The sequence below is a fragment of the Brachyhypopomus gauderio genome, chromosome 10, assembly GCF_052324685.1.
Source record: "Brachyhypopomus gauderio isolate BG-103 chromosome 10, BGAUD_0.2, whole genome shotgun sequence".
Classification (NCBI taxonomy): domain Eukaryota; kingdom Metazoa; phylum Chordata; class Actinopteri; order Gymnotiformes; family Hypopomidae; genus Brachyhypopomus; species Brachyhypopomus gauderio.
Window position 1 is genome coordinate 17,330,524 of NC_135220.1, and position 19,606 is coordinate 17,350,129.

Consider the following 19,606-nt stretch of genomic DNA (forward strand, 5'->3'; position numbering starts at 1 on the left):
CTTTTTACTGTTCCTCTCCTGCTCTCTCTTTTACTGTTCCTCTCCCTTTCTCTCTTTTACTGTTCCTCTCCCTCTCTCTCTTTAACTGTTCCTCTCCTGCTCTCTCTTTTACTGTTCCTCTCTCCTCTTCTCGAGGGATTTGTCTATAGCTTACAGTCTGAGAGTGTGCTGAACAGGGCACAGACAGGCGTAAACACCACACCAACACATGAGAGTGTGCTGAACAGGGCACAGACAGGCGTAAACACCACACCAACACATGAGAGTGTGCTGAACAGGGCACAGACAGGAGTAAACACCACACCAACACATGAGAGTGTGCTGAACAGGGCACAGACAGGCGTAAACACCACACCAACACATGAGAGTGTGCTGAACAGGGCACAGACAGGCGTAAACACCACACCAACACATGAGAGTGTGCTGAACAGGGCACAGACAGGCGTAAACACCACACCAACACATGAGAGTGTGCTGAACAGGGCACAGACAGGAGTAAACACCACACCAACACATGAGAGTGTGCTGAACAGGGCACAGACAGGCGTAAATGCCACACCAACACATGAGAGTGTGCTGAACAGGGCACAGACAGGAGTAAACACCACACCAACACATGAGAGTGTGCTGAACAGGGCACAGACAGGCGTAAACACCACACCAACACATGAGAGTGTGCTGAACAGGGCACAGACAGGCGTAAACACCACACCAACACATGAGAGTGTGCTGAACAGGGCACAGACAGGCGTAAACACCACACCAACACATGAGAGTGTGCTGAACAGGGCACAGACAGGCGTAAATACCACACCAACACATGAGAGTGTGCTGAACAGGGCACAGACAGGAGTAAACACCACACCAACACATGAGAGTGTGCTGAACAGGGCACAGACAGGCGTAAACACCACACCAACACATGAGAGTGTGCTGAACAGGGCACAGACAGGCGTAAACACCACACCAACACATGAGAGTGTGCTGAACAGGGCACAGACAGGCGTAAACACCACACCAACACATGAGAGTGTGCTGAACAGGGCACAGACAGGCGTAAACACCACACCAACACATGAGAGTGTGCTGAACAGGCCACAGCCAAGCGTAAATACCACACCAACACATGAGAGTGTGCTGAACAGGGCACAGACAGGAGTAAACACCACACCAACACATGAGAGTGTGCTGAACAGGGCACAGACAGGAGTAAACACCACACCAACACATGAGAGTGTGCTGAACAGGGCACAGACAGGCGTAAATACCACACCAACACATGAGAGTGTGCTGAACAGGGCACAGACAGGAGTAAACACCACACCAACACATGAGAGTGTGCTGAACAGGGCACAGACAGGCGTAAATACCACACCAACACATGAGAGTGTGCTGAACAGGGCACAGACAGGAGTAAACACCACACCAACACATGAGAGTGTGCTGAACAGGGCACAGACAGGCGTAAACACCACACCAACACATGCTTTGACATGGCCTCTGCCTAACATTCTGTTTCAAAGCGCCGCTGTGTTGATTCAGAATGGGAAGGTGTGCTTTGTCTGGGCTGCTGTGACACGGGCTGCCCAAATGCATGAGAAAAAGATTCTAATATTCATGAACCCACTGAAAAGAGGAAGCCAGATGCGGAGAGAAACCTAAATGAGAACATTAGCATAACTGTTGTCTGTGCAGAACTGGACAGATGGACAGACAGACAGACAGGCAGGCAGGCAGACAGACAGACAGACACACACACACACACACACACACTCTCTCTCTCTCACAAATAAACTGTAGGATCTGCTTCATTCCAGGAGCGCTCCTCTTGGCCCAGGGTTTATTGCTCCTCTGGAGAAGGTGCTCGGGGCAGCACAGCCTCAACGGGCTGTCCAGATATCTGCGTTCAGCTCTAAACCTGCGCACGACGCTCAAACGCTTGCCTCCAGCAACAACTGAAATTCAGAGGCACAAAATGTGCAGCCTTCTCTCACTCCTGGGGCACACCGAAAGAACGTGGAGGAGGAGCTCGTTTGCCCCATGGTGGAGCGCGTTTGCCCCATGATGAAGTTCAATAAAGACTAGAATAGAGGGAGATTAGAAATGGGGAGTTTAGAAATGGATGGTAACACTGGAAGAAGGTCAAACGGTTGTAGTAAAATACAGTAACAGCTTTACAGATTCAGTTCTAGCAGCGTCTCGTCCTACTGATGGGAAGAGAAGTCCATGATTCTGCAAACGGGCAAGATGAGACGAGACGAGGTGAGATGAGGTGAGATGAGGTGAGGTCTGCAACCCTACTGCAACCCTAAGTACTTCATGGAGCCCCTCAGTTCCAGTGTCTAATGAGTCTAAAGTAGCATATGAGTCATGTTAATAATAAAAGCCCAAAGCATCCTGCAGAAGTGCCTTTTCTTTTTGACATGCATTATGAGTGAAATAATTTGAATTTCAGCTTCAATTTCTTTGAGAGTGCTCCTTAAAATTAACGTTCAGCCGACCTTTTCAGCAGTGACGGCTGGGATTAAGTCAGGCTCAATCTGGAGATAAAGCCTGGGCAATTTAATTGATTCCATTTGAGGGTGAGCACTAGACACTGGCCATTGGTTCTGGCTGGGCCCTGTTCTGTTACGTGATTGGCTCAGATAAACTTGAAACATCCCGTCACCTCCCCCGTGAGGAAGGCTGATGCCAGTTTTGGTGCTGCAGTGAATCAGAAATCACAGCAGCCTGTAAAACAGCAGTAATTACACTCTTACAGAGATAATGTGTAATTCACACGTACCTTCACCCATTGCCATATGTGTGAGAACAGTCAGCAAAGAGAGAGAGAGAGGGAAAAAGAGAGACAGAGTGAGGGAGAAAGAGTGAGAGAGAGGGATAACACCTGCGGTCATCTTATAATAGATTCTAGGCGTAAAATCCTGCAATTTTCCTGGATTGCTGTTTCATTAGATTGACCAGACACCTGATAATCTTACATAACACCCATCCTATCTAGGATAGTTACCATGTCATGTTCATTATACTGTATCTAGCATAGTGACTACATCATGTTCATTACACTGTATCTAGGATAGTTACCATGTCATGTTCATAATACTGTATCTAGGATATTGACCAGGTAATGTTCGTAATACTGTATGTAGGATAGTGACTATGTCATGTTCATTATACTGTATCTACACTGTAAAAAATTTCCATGTAAAATTACAGTAATTTACTGGCAGCAGTTTCACCAGTATTATACCCTATTTTTACAGTACGGATACTGTAATTACAATTACAGCATAATACTGTAAACACAATCTACACAATATTACTGTTTTTTTAAACCTACAGCAATTTACTGTTAATTTCTGTTACAGCTAACAGAACTCTGTATACAAAAACAACAGCTCAAAGGGCAGCGGTAGCTCAGTGGTTAAGACGTTGGTGTTGCAATCCAAAGGTCCTGAGTTCGAATCCCCCCTCCTCCTAGCTGCCACTGCTGGGCCCCTGAGCAAGACCCTTAACCATCAATGGCTGGGTTTATATTTATGGCATTTTAATCTCATTTTTATACAAGTGAGCAATTGCGGGTTAAGGGCCTTGCTCAGGGGCACCTCAGTCATGGCCTAAGGTCTGGGAATCGAACCCACGACCCTCCGGTCACAAGACCAGTTCCCTAACCACCAGGCCATGACTGCCCTTATATAAAATTCTAGCCTAAGAATTTCACTAATATTTTTTGTTAGCTTCGTACGGTTAGCTAAAAACTTAGATTAGGTTTTCAGGTCCACGATGTAACTTGCACCACAATGCAGTGTTACAACTGCTAAAACACTCAAGCAAGTAGAAAAAAATAGGCAAAAAACTCAGGATTTTCTAATCTCCCAGCAGCCATTGCTAATTATTACAGTTAATTAGTGTAATTAGGAAATGCTCAAAAGGGGGCGCTCGAATTACAGCAAAGATACCCACAATGCTTATCAGTTCACAGCAACTTCCTGTATATGAAGTATACAGTAGTTTACTGTCAGATTTTCCCTGTAAATTTATAGTCCTGTTAAAGAACAGTAAATTACCAATTTTCTGTTTGTATTAACAGTAGAGTGCTGTTTTCAAAAATAACAGGTTAATACTGTTGAAATTCTGCTGTAAATTAACAGCAATTTTTTACAGTGTAGGACAGTGACTATGTCATGTTCATAATACTGTATCTAGGATATTGACCAGGTCATGTTCGTAATACTGTATGTAGGATAGTGACTATGTCATGTTCATTATACTGTATCTAGGATAGTGACCACGTCATGTTCATTATATTGTATCTAGGATAGTGATCATGTTCATTACACTGTATGCATATGTATCTCTGGTCTTTCAGTTCTTTCAGTTTTATATTAAATAAAATTTACCATTATTTACAACTGACAATTTCTGAAATGGTTTTTGCTATTAAATATGCCCTTGGAATACCAACCCTTGTGGGCTCCATAGTTCTGCTATAGTTCAAGAAAATTTGAGCTTTTGATCAAATTCATCCCCAACTACAAAAGCAAACACAACATTTTGCTCTTTATATTAACATCCAAGAGTGGACTGCAGAACTACAAGAGACGTCCTGCTCCTGTCTCTGCTCATGCCTCCGTGAACCACGCTGTGGACAATGGCTCTGTGGACAATGGATCCGTGGACCACGCCTCCATGGACCACGCCTCTGTGACTGCGGATGCTATCTGCCTCCATCTGCACAGGGGACGACAGGGCCCTTAATCCCAGCATGATGTGGTTTGAAGAGAGAGACAGGTGCATTATGGGAGGAGGCTCTTGGCATTTGTGAGCTTGCGTGCGGTGCACCTTCATGTTTGTTGTGTGTGCGGTGGTTGTTTAGGTTGGTGTTTCTCCTGCACTGCGTGTGGTGATTCATGAGTCTTGTGTATTTTAAAGGCAGTGTAAAAGCTGAAGAAAGACAGAGTCATGCGGTGTAGCCGCAGGTTGCAGGAAGCCGAGCGAGGACCGTTCTTAGGACTGCACTAATGACGCCCGCTGCAAGACAGGCAGCGTGTTGAACACACCATCAGTTAAATTGTGTGTGTTATTGCAGTCGGCTCCCCAGAGTTCCAACACTCAGAACCAAAACCAAAACCATTCCCAGTCCCACAACTCCCACAGTCACAGCCGTTCCCTATATAACACAGTCCACAGCCCACAGTCACAGCCATTCTCTATATAACACAGTCCACAGCCCACAGTCACAGCCATTCTCTATATAACACAGTCCACAGCCCACAGTCACAGCCATTCTCTATATAACACAGTCCACAGCCCACAGTCACAGCCATTCTCTATATAACACAGTCCACAGCCCACAGTCACAGCCATTCTCTATATAACACAGTCCACAGCCCACAGTCACAGCCATTCTCTATATAACACAGTCCACAGTCACAGCCGTTCCCTATATAACACAGTCCACAGCCCACAGTCACAGCCATTCTCTATATAACACAGTCCACAGTCACAGCCATTCCCTATATAACACAGTCCACAGTCACAGCCATTCTCTATATAACACAGTCCACAGCCCACAGTCACAGCCATTCTCTATATAACACAGTCCACAGCCCACAGTCACAGCCATTCTCTATATAACACAGTCCACAGCCCATAGTCATTCCCTACATGACACAGCCCACAGCCACAGCCGTTCCCTACATAACACAGTCCACAGTCATTCCCTACCTAACACAGCCCACAGCCTACAGCCATTCCCTACATATCACAGCTCACAGCCCATAGACATTCCCTACATAACACAGCCCGCAGCCACAGCCGTTCCCTATCCCACATTTTCCAAATAAACATCCTCCAAACATTCAGTCATACTCTTCCTAGCTTCAAATCTCAATGTACTTCTCATTAGCAGCACTCTAGTATACATGAGTGTTAACTGCAAGTGTGTGCATGTGTAGGTTTGTGTGTGTGTGTGTGTATTCATTATTTCAAATGAATGTCTACGTTTAATCAGAACCTTGGAGTATAGCTGGGTAGCCCACCCCTCATCTGCCTCGAATCTAAATTCAAGCCTTCTGCTGAGTGTATTTACACAGGAAAAGCTCTGTGATTAATAGTGCCTTTCAATCATAAAGGAAGTTCTAATAAACAATGTATAATTAAGTGCCCAGTTACAACCTCATTTCCTCTCTGATCTAAGGTCCGAGTTTGTTTCCACACATTCAGTCAAAATCAATAAACACATAAACATGCGCACACACAGACACACACACACTGGAGAATTTAACAGTCAGATGATCACCGGGTCATGATGGTGGGATGTTGTTTATGTTGAGGTGTTTTATACAGAATCACAGTCTACGTCGTCCATGTCATCCAGCCCGGCCATGTCAGCACCCCCAGTTTTCATGAAATCCCTCCTGCCTGTATTCTGTGAACCCTGCTGATAACGACAGCTGTGCACACTGTGACGACAGTACGCCACCACACCCAGCGGGGAAAACACAAGCATACTTGTGGTTGATCAGCGGATGCTTTTATCCTGAGCAACTTATGAAAATGAGCAGAAGGGAAAAGGATAAACAAGTACACAGATAACCTAAACAAATGTGTGTCCTCAGTAAGAAACTCAAACTCACTTACCATATGATGCGACCATATAATATGATTAGAATAACCACCTAGTCTCATTTATGTTTAGGTGGATGCTACACATGGAATAATGACAAAACATACAGTATATAACAGCACATTTGGCCATAAATAATATAGCAAAGCATTACAGGACAATATAATGCCGCAAGCTAATACATATTTAAAAAAGAACAATATAATGCAGAGAGCTAATAAATATTAAATTCAGGTGATTGTAATAAACTAGATGTGATTCTATGCATTAAGAATGAATAGGTTCGTAAAACTTGTCACGTTGAGGACCCCGGCCCCTCCCTTTTGGGCGTGTGTATACGTTGTCCACGTGCTTTGTCTGTGTCAGTGGATCTCCGTGGTTATGGTTATGTCGCGTGAATATCTGTCTCACCTGTGAATCGTCTCGTAATCACGTGGGGCTAATGTGGTTTGTCTATTTAATGTGCGCTCGCGCAGTGTCCTGTGCTCGTCGTTGTCTAATGTCTACACGTTGCTGTGTCTGTTTACTGTTCTACGTGCGCTATTGCGCAATAACCTGTGAGAATAAACGTGACGTCCGTCATCTGCAAGGATTCTGTGTCTCGTCCTTCGCTCCACCCCGAACGTCACAAAACTGCTTTAGATTTTTTAAATAAAAGGTTTTAGAATAAGGATAAGAATAAGAATAAAATGTTAAGACAAAGCCTAAATTATTTGACCTTAACCTCAAACAAATGCCACTTTTAAAGTAATTATTATCTTGTGCCAAAGTTCAGGAGCTAAAAGCAAAGAGATTTTAGTGAGTGTTTTTTCTGCTGTCAGACATGTCTGATTTCAGACAGTGAACTTTGGCCTGAATGCTAAGACTGCTTTCACTACATTTAGCAAGCCAGTCCAGAGCACGTGAATGGACACTCCAAGGATAAGTTTAAAGAGACAGTCAATTAGAAACACAAACACACCTTACAGATCTCAGAGAAGAGCTTAAAGAATCTAATAAGACTGCTCATTACATGGAGTCAGTCAAGCTGGTGATATTTGTGAAAGCTGAAAGCTACTAACCCTTAAGTAAACATAGGCTCTTTCCTCAGCACCATCAGGGGATCAGCACACACACACACACACACACACACACACACACACACACACACACACACACACACACACACACACACATCAGCCCCCTCCCCCAGTTACACACACACCTGAGCACACCTGGAGTGTGATCTCTTATGCCCTCTCAGCTGAGTACAAAGGCAGAGACCCCCAGAACGGCGCGCGGCAAATACGAACGGAAAAAATCTCTGAAGAGAAATATTATCGGTTTCATCAGAACCAGCTCGAGCTAGACACAAACCATCACTCCTCTAAAACCACCCTTTTAAAATCATCCACCCAAGCTTTCATCCATCAGGGCGTGAAAAAAACAGGCAATGGGGCGACCACCAGGTGATTCAGAGTCTCCGCTGTTCGCCTGAGCAGAGCTGCTTGACTCAGCAGAAAGAGATTGGAGATGTCGAGAGGAGCCACGCGGAGCTGAAATACGCCAGTAAAGCCCGCCACGAACGAGCGTGCGAGAGGGGATCCGATTGGCCGCGCGGAGGGGGTGGGGGGGGTCAGGCGTGTAAGATGTGATGAGAATCAGCGAGATATAACAATGAGGCCTTCGCTTCACGCTGAGATCTGACATGGCTCACTCGTTCTGCGTGAGTAATAACCTACTGACACGCAACGTGGCGTTACTGCGGTACCAGTCCGAGCATCTCCACGGAACAGCTTCAAAAATCATTTTGGATTTTAGTGTAATTTGTGATCTATTTTGTTTCCGAAATGTAAACTTTGATTCTTAAACAAATGCTCTCTCTCTCTCTCTCTATCTCTCTCTCTTTCTCTCAGTGGGTCACTGTGAGCAGTGGCTGTGTTAATTATTAAATATTAAACCAGTCTCAAACTCTCGGTGGTATTCTACTTATGAGCACAACGTGCTGCCCGGTTCATAGAGTGGGCTGGAGCACGAATCTGTTTTCCATGTCAACACCAGGCTGTCATTTTCTACAACTAATTTGATCTGTTATTAACTGATCCGGGTTCTGACTATTTACGCTTCTCCGGAACTATGTTACATGTTAAAAACGAACTCGCTAAGGGGATAATATCTACAAATGGGACACAACGTAACTGGTAACTGCATTTAAGAACCCTAATATACGTCACCCAGCTCACGTAAAATCGAAAACGACCCGTCTCTCACCGGGGAACATAAATATCTCGGTCACCTTTAGTGAACTCAGCAAATTTAACATTCCAATATGTCTCCTGTGTTGCTTTTGCTGTACGGAAAATGTTCTCCTTCGCCGGGGAACATGAGCCAGGCAGCCATCATCTCCATGGAAACACACAGCTCAATCCGTCAAGCGCTCACAGCGGCAGATGCACAGTGTGCTGTGTGAAGTAGCGATAAGTGATGTACTATGTTAAACTATCTTCAGCATTGTATAGCTTAATGATCCCGAAATACCCAAAGAAACACCAGTCCACTGCTGGAGAGAAGCGACCCAAGACCTTCGACAACCGTCTGTGAGGGTCATTAAAGCATTTGCACCGCGCTTTGAAAACCCCAGTAGCTGAACAGTTGGACACACTTTGCTGCGGGTTCTCTTGTATGCCTTACTGAAATGAACGTTTGTTGCTATGCTTTGTTAATAATATTGTAGGCTACGTTGGCCGTAGGAAAGATAAGTATGAGTCAAATTTCTGTTAAGTATGAGATCGTTATATCCACTGGAAGCCTTTGCCGAAATTAAAGCCTGGTTACAGATCTGTTTGGATCTTAGATCTGTTTGGATCTGTTTCCAGGGGGGAAACAGGGAACGCGAAAAACTTAGTTCAAAGTCCAAAATTCTCAACTGGCGGTTTCATTCGGAAATTTATGCAACCATTTAATTGTGAACAACATATTGTGTAGTTATTTCTAGTTAGAAGTCATACTTGATATGACTAGTCGACACGATCATGGCGCGGTTATTCAAAATAAGACTTAAACGACGTAATTCGGAACGAGCCTTCTGTGCGGGCATAAACTTAATGATACGCTGTCCGTGGTGCTGAAAAGATTTAGTAGTTTTATATATATATATATATGACAAGAAGCGGTAGGGTTTAACAGTTTCTGACCTTTATAGTATTGATAATAGTAATAATTATATTATTAATAGTGGCTATCAACAATCATTGTCATGGTTATTGACATAACAGAATAAGTCATGAAAAGGACCAGCCAGAAATCCCACTAAATCAGGCGAAAGTGATCCTGACAATGTTGAGAAGTTTCGGGGTGAAGCGAAAAGTTAGACCATAGGTCATATTTTTATATTATTTCATTATATTGCTTATTACATGTTTTGGATTTTTCCATCGGCTTCCTCCTCAGTTCTCTATTACATGAAACAGGCATTGATTTAAAACAGATCAATGCCAGTTTCATTTAATAGACAACTGAGGAGAAAGCCGATGGTCATGTTTGAAATTAATTTAGACCAAACCCTCAGAAGCTGAGTGTTTTGGGGACTCTCTGTAGCTCATCCTCGCGAGCCCCTGATCTGCGTCCTTTTCCCGCTCGTTTTTAGGTTTTCCTGCTCGCGCCTCTCCGGCGCCGCGTTATCCCGACATCGAACCGATTTCACTCTAACGAGAGGCTCGCGCGCATCCTCCATGGTTTTGAATGAGAGATTGTTGGGTCGCCATGGAGACGGAAGGAGCTCATACCCAGAACGGAATAGGTACACTTTCACTTAAGCCCAAACCTCGCCTAACCGGCCAAATTTTAGGTGCGTTGAAACGTGTTCACCAATACGCTCCCCGACAAAACGGGCAACGTAGGACGACTTGATGGTAACGAAACAGTATATTTATAAATCCTGGAACTCGTAAACCACGTCGTGTCTGGATTATCACAGGCCACAGTTTCACTATAAAATATTTTTAACTGATTGCCTTTACAGTAAAGCACGCCCATAGAAGAAATGCTGTGTTTGTCCAAATAAGTCACATCAACACACCATAAATGTGTTGTAATAACTCTTACAGTGCTGATATAAGTCTAGCAACAATGCGAGAGATCAGCTATGGCTTGTTTAACACAGAGATGATATGACCTGGACAGCACGTCAACTGCAAAATGCCCGGTAGCTTATGAAGCAATATTCTCTTAACGAGAGACTGCTTAAGGAAAACAGACATACGAGGCCTCGGTATGCATATGGCGTACTGGTGATGGGGAAAGGTAACATACTTGACATATTTTACAGAGCTCTTACATTCATAACTCGAGAATATTCGACTGTTCTTTGCTTCCTGTTTAACATAATAGACAATGACGAATTCTTATATTACCAGACTCCGCGGTTGTGTTTTTCCCCCTGTTTGAGTCAACTGTAGCTGTAAGCCATGCCAGCCTTATGTAACAGACACCCCCACTTAGAGCCGAACTCCTCTTTACAGTCCATCTGAATAATCCTCTGACAACACGAAGAAGCTCGAAATACATCTGCGGCGAGATGGAGACGAGAGAAAAGCGGTCTTACATACCTCTTTACCAAACACGCTCACTCATTCTTCATCCCCTCTCGCGCTTTACTCGGGGTCTTCAGCGGGTTGACGGATCGTAAATAACGACGCGTTGCTAATTTCACCTTTCCCCCCGCATCTCACGGCAAAATCCATCTCCTCTCATCCCGTCATCTTCTCTTATGTGGAGCCGAACCGGAGAGGGGGGTATGCGCGAGAGAAAGTATGAGAGTGTGACTGAAGGAGAGAGAGGAGGGAAAGAAGGAGGAGAGAGAGAGAGAGACAGAGAGATGGGGGGGGGGACTTAGTCGACTATTAAACATGCCTTTGCAACACTACAACCAAATATAGTTATGCAGGTTTTTAACAATTTTAACGTCACATGATAAAAGTGAATTTTGAATAAGATCATAGTCATTCTACATTTTACTGGTATTAGGACTGGTTTAAGGTGCCTAAGTCAACAGTAACACAAAGTCGGAATGACTCTTATTTGGCAAGTTGTGTCTGTCTGAGTTTAAATGTTTGTCAGAGCACCAGTGGACTGAAGATGATATGTGTTTGATATGTATTTACACAGGAGCATATTAACAGGGCTGTCTAAACAAAGTGCGCACACACACACACACACACAAACACACACACACACACAATTATACTAGGAACTAGGTAAATGCAGCATACTTCCAAAATAGAACATTACATTTGGGTTTTAAATGATTTTACAAGAGTTTAGGACTAACAACAATCTATTTTGTCTCCCTGCATTTGTTGATTTATCATGTCCATAATCCTCATGTACATCCTGCTGAGTGGACGTGATCAGCAGGGGAAGCAGAGACAGAAACGCAGTGAGGTCACCGTGGCTGCTGAACATGTAGCAGCACAGGAGGTGAGAAACAAGGTAAGAACCCTGTTTAGTCAGAACGCTGTGCTGTGTGTATCACAGCTGAGGGGGCTCTGGGGGATGGGGGGGTTATAGGTCAAGGGAAAAAAAGACAAAAAAAGGAAAGAAAGAAAGGGAGGAGACATAAAAAAGAGGAGCATCCCTGAATTTCCAGTAGCATTTCATCTGGGGATCACTCACTGTTGAGAGAGATGAACACCTGTCACTCAGCCTTGATTATAAAACACTGTAATGCTATGCATGTGTGTGTACGCATGTGTGTGTATATGTGTGACCTATTGTGAGTTAATAAGAAGTCATATTCTTTCTGGGTTGCAGTTATATCACTGAGACTGCATGTATAATGTGTCAACCGTTTAAATCATAGCTGGTGTGAGACAAGCAGACAGCCGGTTTCCATGGGCACATGGGCCACGGTGCGGTCGGTTTGGGCGTACATTCATTTACATTTACATTCACACAGGTAATGATTGTGGTGCCAGATCATACTGAAGTTTCTCCCCATGTTTAGGCAGTGTGTGTGTGTGTGTGTGTGTGTGTGTGTGTGTGTGTGTGTGTGTGTGTGTGGGTTGGAGAGTAGAAAGGCATTGAATGAGTGAGAAGGCCCACAGTACAGTCTGCAGCTGTGTATAGTCTTCAAGGGATATAAAACAGGTAAAGTAGTTTAGTTTAACACAGGACACACATACATATATACATACATGCTTGAGTCATTGTCTTATTTTAATAGTTTTGTAATAATAATTCTGTTAATACTCTACAAACAATCAAGCAATGATCAATAGTGTTGCTCCAGGGTAGTTGCTATCCAGGGTTCTGAAAGTCTTCCTAACATCATGCATCTTCAGGAAGTTTTCAGATTTGCACTTGAATTGTTTTGTTTTTGCACAAAATGTCCAGTAACTGCAATATAATTGTGTTGAATTTTATAGCACTGTACGATTGCTATAAAATCTATCAATTTGGGTTTCAACAAAGACTCTTGTACCTTGTATCTGATTGCATTTTGCATTTTTGGACTACAAAAACAGTGGTTAAGTATGTTTAGAGACAAATTTATGAAAACATGCTTAAACAGAAAAAAGGCCCATAGACGACAGATGGTTAAGTACTGTCAGTGTCAATGTAAATTTAATTAGGTATTCATTTCTGTAGTGTCAGCATGCAACAATAAACCAGGATACATCATTCTGACACAAAACTATATTTGTGATATAGCATTCATATCATTCCTGTTCTTCCAAAAGTAATTAATGAAGAGTGACTTCATAATAAGAACTCATTGACGTTTGGTTAGTAAATAACCACATTTTCAGCACAGTTCAACAAATTCTGAGGACATTTCAGTCTTGAGGTGAGTTATCACACACACTGTAGTTATCGATTTTAGCTGGGCTGTGCTGCATTCTCTGTTGGTTTAAAAAAAGAATTAGCTGGTCTAAAAATCAATTCCCGTGTTTCACACATACTGAGAAGAACAGTGTCCCAATGCTCACGTTTAGCTCTGCACCACAGAGCTGTGACCAAGAACAGACCTGCCCTCTCTGCCTATTTGCATAAACATGCACACACACACACACACACACACACACACACACACACACACACACACACACACACACACACACACACACACACACACACACACACACACACATACAAACACACAATTCAGTATATTCTATCACAATGACTCAAAGATACGCAATCACTTTAGAAATCTCCTTTCTCATCTATTTTTTCAGTATAACTCTTCTGACACTGAAGCGTTCATATCTTTCCCTTTACACACACATACACACTCTCTCTCTCTCTCTTACACTTACACACATACAAATGAATGCCTATTAATATTGATTTTGTTCTACTTTATATTTCTGCTTCAGACAATTGCTATAGGCTATCACAGGATACCATTGAACGTCTTTGATCTACAGACCCTTCACAGCTCCACTGGCCTATCTGAGTTTGTTAGAAGAAAGCAGGAGTTTCTCTGTTTACCCAGCCATACTCTGCCAAAAGACCCCAGCACTAGGGTGACAGAAGGTCATGATTTTGGATGGGTGTCTGTGTGCGTTTGTGTGGGTGTGGATGTGTATTTTGTTGTACCTTGTTTGAACCAGTAAGAGGTCGGTTTTTTGAAGCAGTAAAGTACACTTTTTTTTATTACAATTGCTACATGTTTCAACTTCTTAAATTGAAAGGGCAAAACGTCTGTTGTTGAGGACAAGGGAAATCTTAGAAAGTGAAATATATTACATACAGTATAGGCCATCAGGATGTACTACTTATATATTACATACAGTATAGGCCATCAGGATGTACTACTTATATATTACATACAGTATAGGCCACCAGGATGTACTACTTATGTAATATATATGACCTTATGTCCTGACAACGTGTAAAAGCAAATGTGTGTTATGTATGCAAATGTTTGCATGCATAATCGTATGGGCATGATGCTAAGGCTTGTGTTCCAGGACTCTGGCTGGGACAACAGCTGCTCTCTAACATGGACAGGAAGTGGGCTGTTTGTCCATGTCCAAGATCCTCTCTCTCTTCCTCTTCCACTCCAGGCAGTAGTAATGCTGGTGTATGATACTGTGTGTGTGTGTGTGTGTGTGTGTGTGTGTGTGTGTGTGTGTGTGTGTGTGCGTTTATGTGATTATTTGTGTATGTGTGTGTGTGCATGTATGTGGTTATTTGTGTAAGTGTATGTGTATGTATGTGTGTTTGTGTGTGTGTGTGTGTGTGTGTGCGTGCATGTATGTGGTTATTTGTGTATGTGTGTATGTGTGTATGTGTGTGTGTGTGTGTGTGTGTGTGTGTGTGTGTGTGGGTGTGTGCGTTTATGTGATTATTTGTGTATGTGTGTGTGTGTGTGTGTGTGTGCATGTATGTGGTTATTTGTGTATGTGTGTATGTGTGTGTGTGTGTGTGTGTGTGTGTGTGTGCGTGCATGTATGTGGTTATTTGTGTATGTGTGTATGTGTGTGTGTGTGTGTGTGTGTGTGTGTGTGCGTGCATGTATGTGGTTATTTGTGTATGTGTGTATGTGTGTGTGTGTGTGTGTGTGTGTGTGCGTGCATGTATGTGGTTATTTGTGTATGTGTGTATGTGTGTGTGTGTGTGTGTGTGTGTGTGTGTGTGTGCGTGCATGTATGTGGTTATTTGTGTATGTGTGTATGTGTGTATGTGTGTATGTGTGTGTGTGTGTGTGTGTGTGTGTGTGTGTGCGTGCATGTATGTGGTTATTTGTGTATGTGTGTATGTGTGTGTGTGTGCCTTCACGTCTATATCCAAGAATCGCCCCATTTTCTTCTTCCACTCCAACCACAGCATTTCCACTCTGTGCAATCCTGTGGTTCCACGGTAGCATTGAGAGGAAGCTTAGATGTGTGTGCACGTGCCACCACGTGTGTGTGTGTGTGTGTGTGTGTGTGTGTGATAGAAATAGTGAGTCTAGGCAGGGCTGAAGACTGTGGCACTGCAGTTGCGTTACAAACCAGCCGGTGGATCCCTCGTGCTCCAAGTGGAGTGGCGTGTCACTGACACCCCGCCCCCTTCCCCGCCCACCCACCCCCACCTACTCAGGTTGACAGGTTTATTCCTGGTGTTTCCTCACAGCTGGGACTGATCTGGCATGGGCCTCGGAGCAGAAAGATCCGCCCGTGCCGAGGGGGAGGCGGCCACGCGCCGCGCCGGGCTCCAGTCGGGCGGCACCGGCACCTTCTGGATCATCGGTGAGGCCAGAGAGCCATTAAACACACGTCAGGCCCACTCTGCTGACACAGCACCGCCCACACACTGCCAGCCATCGCTCCCACACACACCTCTGTAATAACACATTACAAGCCAAACGGTTGAGTTTACTCAAATTACATCTTAGGATTACTCAAATGAAACACACGTGTTGTTGTTTTGTTGTTGTTTTTGTTTGCGGTTGCCTTCATTAGTCTGCAGTGTCCTTAATTGACTTGTGCTGCTGATGATATAGACCAGGGCCAGAGTGGAAGTTAGAGCTCCACTAGGTAACGTGTCCTCCTGGATGATTGTGTGAGACTGTCGCTGTAAGGACTAGGAGCCTTGCACACAAGCAGGAGGTGCTGGAGCGAGAGCCTTACAGGGGGAGGTCATTACTCCATACTAACCTCTGTTCTAACACTGCGGGAGAGACTGTATAAGAGAGACTGATGGAGAGAGACTGCTATTTTAGCACTAAGCATAGTACAGAACACACAGACCTTGACTTGGGGTATCAGGCAGCAGAAGCATTAGGGTGTGGGTGACAGTGAGATGGTACTTCATGCCACTTCTGGTGCTTTTTCCTGCCTTTAGGACAACCATGTTTGGCTGTCAGTCATGTTTGGCTGTCAATCATGTTTGGCTGTTCCCCTGTGGTTGAGCATCACTGCTGAGCCCAGACAGTAGTAGAGGGTTCTGCAGGGGCCACTAACGAGGAACTCGTTAACACCGCCAATCACCTTTCAGATCGCACTGTGATTTCATTGCTTTAGAAACACGTTCGGTATTCTTGCTTTTGCTTGTTTCATGTGCATTATTTACTCAAAACTGCAAATACCACATGAGTTATTAACCAGCTCAGGAGGATATTTTTGGCTGAGAAGCAGCTGTGTATTGACTGGCAAGACGCAACGTGATTAAATTGATCTTCTCACCTGTGATTGTTTGCTGACTGCTGTCACCCTCCGGTTCTTTTTTTTTTTTTGTTTAAATATTTGATGTACAATGGCTTGGTAGAAACAACCAGCCACTCTGAGGAGGACAACCGTCTCAGGCAGTGGTGCGTCCCCCCCGTCCTCACCTGTTCTCCTTTTCTGGTTTGTCTGTGTCTGTCAGTACTGCAGCAGGGACACAGAATAATGGACAAGCTCTCTTCATTGTCAGCTGTACCGTCTTAGTTTTACTCATGAGAGTTCAGTAATTTTTTTCAAAAACTCGCCCTGCAAATACAGACCATATGTAGTACTTACAAAAGTAGTGTATTCTCACTATTATTCAAACTAGTGTATTCTTTGTTGAAATCACTTTTATTATTATTTATTTGTCAGCTTTTACACCAGCTCGGTTTTGATTTGTTGTTGGTTAGCTTAACCCTTGAGGTTGAATATGTCCATATATGTCCATATGTCCATACGTCCATATCCTCAGCTTTGTGTGGTAAAGACTACTTACACTTCCTTCAGGTCACCGCTGTATCCCAGAGTGCTTCAGTGCAGTCGGAGTCTTTCAGACGTGTGATGGCGATCACTGTGCCACTTTCTGAAAGGGAGCAGGCGACCCATCTGTGTGCCCGCAAGCCCAGAGAACATGGCCGCTCTCATGCCTCTGAGCTCCTGGACACGGTTGGCACGCAGATCTGCTCGGCTGAATCAGAGGTGAGGGTGTTTACGTCATGCTTCCTGTCTGTCGTCTGCACCCTGGACTGAAGTGCTGGGTCCCTACTCTGCTAATGACTTAATGACTTAATAATAATAATAATAATAATAATAATAATAATAATAATAATGCATGAGGTGCACAAAAAATAAGTTTAAATACCTATCTGGCAATGTACTTGACACTGGTCAAAACAAACACTCTCTCTCTGGAACACTCTTTCACTCTCTCTAGCACACGCGCACGCACGCGCACGCACGCGCACGCACGCGCACACACACACACACACACACACACACACACACACACACACACACACACACACACACACACACACACACACGCTCTCTCTCTATCTCTATCTCCCCCTTTGCTGCTATGCACTGCGTCAGTGCTAATGGTGCTTTTTAGATTACTAAGACATTTTTACTCACATAAAGTACTGATATGAGAGGCTGAAACATTTAAGGGAGATGTGTGTTATGGATTAGAATAAGGAAAAGTATTATATGATTTAAACGTATGCACTGTGTGATTTAAACGTAGGTGTTATTTGATTTAACTGGTCATTTCAGAAGGCATTGTGATTTATAGAGCTGAAGTTTAACGGCTCAACAGAGCTTTCTCCCTCTGTGTGAAAGTAGCACTCACAGGAACTGATCTCCTGTTTTGACTCATTATGGGTGTATTGATTAGCATTTATCACGTGCCTTTACATTTATCACGTGACTACATTTTTCACGTGACTACATTTATTATGTGTCTTTACATTTTTCACGTGCCTTTCTGACAGCGCTCCCTTTGCCTCAGTGGCTAATATTCAAGACAACAGTGCAGGAAGCCTAATCCGCATGACTGCTACAGTGGCAGTCTCACGTGGGGAAGACCTCCGTCCACATGTCACACGTCCAGTACTCATTATCGAACAACCGTCTTCGGACGGCGATGCATTTTTAAAAAGGCCATGAATGACGATTTCATGTTCTAGTTCTGAGCTATTTCGAGGGAGGCCTCTGGATGCTGCCCAGTAAAACGAGGTCAGTCTCACGGGGAAAGCAGCAAGTTGGGCCTGGCCTTCCAGTGTGAGCCAGGCAAACGCAGGGTCGCCACTGGCAACAGGGACGTTTATTTTGGGAAGACAGTGACTGTACAGTTCTCAGGCCATTAGGAAAAGTCGTCAGTGTGCTCTATCACTAAACAATTATCTGAGCATCAGGGTAAAGTGCGACCTGGGATATCCTCAAAGAAAGGTCAAAGAAAGGTCACGCCGTCTCATCAAATGTCATGTAGGATATTACAAATATTCGAGCAATTCCAAAGTGTTATATTAAACTTTCATATAAACAATATTTCTTAAAGGAAGAAGAGGAAGAGGAGGAAGAAGAAGCTACAAGAATGAAATGTGATTTAAACTGTACATAACACATGCAGGTATGTGGTCCTAATCTAATTAACATGGATGGTTGACATCCCTCCTGTTGATGTGGAGACTCCCAGCCTGTTACCTGATGCCGATTTTCAGAGTCATTACGGTTCTGGGTGAGCTTTTACTTGCTGGCTCATTCACTAGATTACTCAGCCCTGTGATTGGACAAAGGTAAATCTTATCCAATCCTCATCCGAGATTACCTCAAAAATACAGACATTCTGGTGACGTACATGCAGGCATTGTAAAAGTCACTAATTATTTATACATAGTATATGTATAACATGAGCCCATAACAATTAGATTAAACTAATTAGAAATTAATGAAGGCAAACAAAATGAATCTGGGTAAATAATCTAAGTGACTATGTGGCATGCTGCACACGAGCAGGAGTGATGGACTGAAGATTGTGTAGATAAATTCAGGCTGAACGATTTCCAGGAACGGACCCTTGAGGAGGAAGGACTGAGCAGACTGCTGGCAGGGGTCAGGGGTCAGAGGTCAGGGGTAATTTAACTACTACTTGACACTCCTCTATTTACAACAACCAGGAATTCATTCAAAACCACAACAAACCACTGTGCACTGGCTAAGGGTTTTAAAGAGCATTCCTCTTGCTTTCAGAGGAATAGATGTGCAGCCATTGTAGAGCAAACAGCTGTGTCAAACCAATTTG

At 43.8% G+C, this 19,606-nt stretch overlaps 1 protein-coding gene and 1 long non-coding RNA gene across 2 annotated transcripts in view; one reads left to right on the top strand and one right to left on the bottom strand.

Annotated features, from left to right (window-relative positions):
* kcnj6 (potassium inwardly rectifying channel subfamily J member 6) overlaps positions 1 to 11,447 on the bottom strand; it is a 38,596-nt gene extending 27,149 nt beyond the window's left edge. Inside the window, exon 1 of the mRNA XM_077020063.1 lies at positions 11,215 to 11,447. The gene's annotated coding sequence lies outside the window, so the exon portion shown is untranslated. The remainder of the gene's footprint in view (positions 1 to 11,214) is intronic.
* Positions 11,390 to 18,897, top strand: LOC143525765 (uncharacterized). Its single transcript, XR_013133729.1, has 4 exons — positions 11,390 to 12,097; positions 15,731 to 15,846; positions 17,311 to 17,502; positions 18,863 to 18,897. It is a non-coding gene; the product is annotated as an uncharacterized LOC143525765 (long non-coding RNA).
* The last annotated feature ends 709 nt before the right edge of the window (positions 18,898 to 19,606 follow it).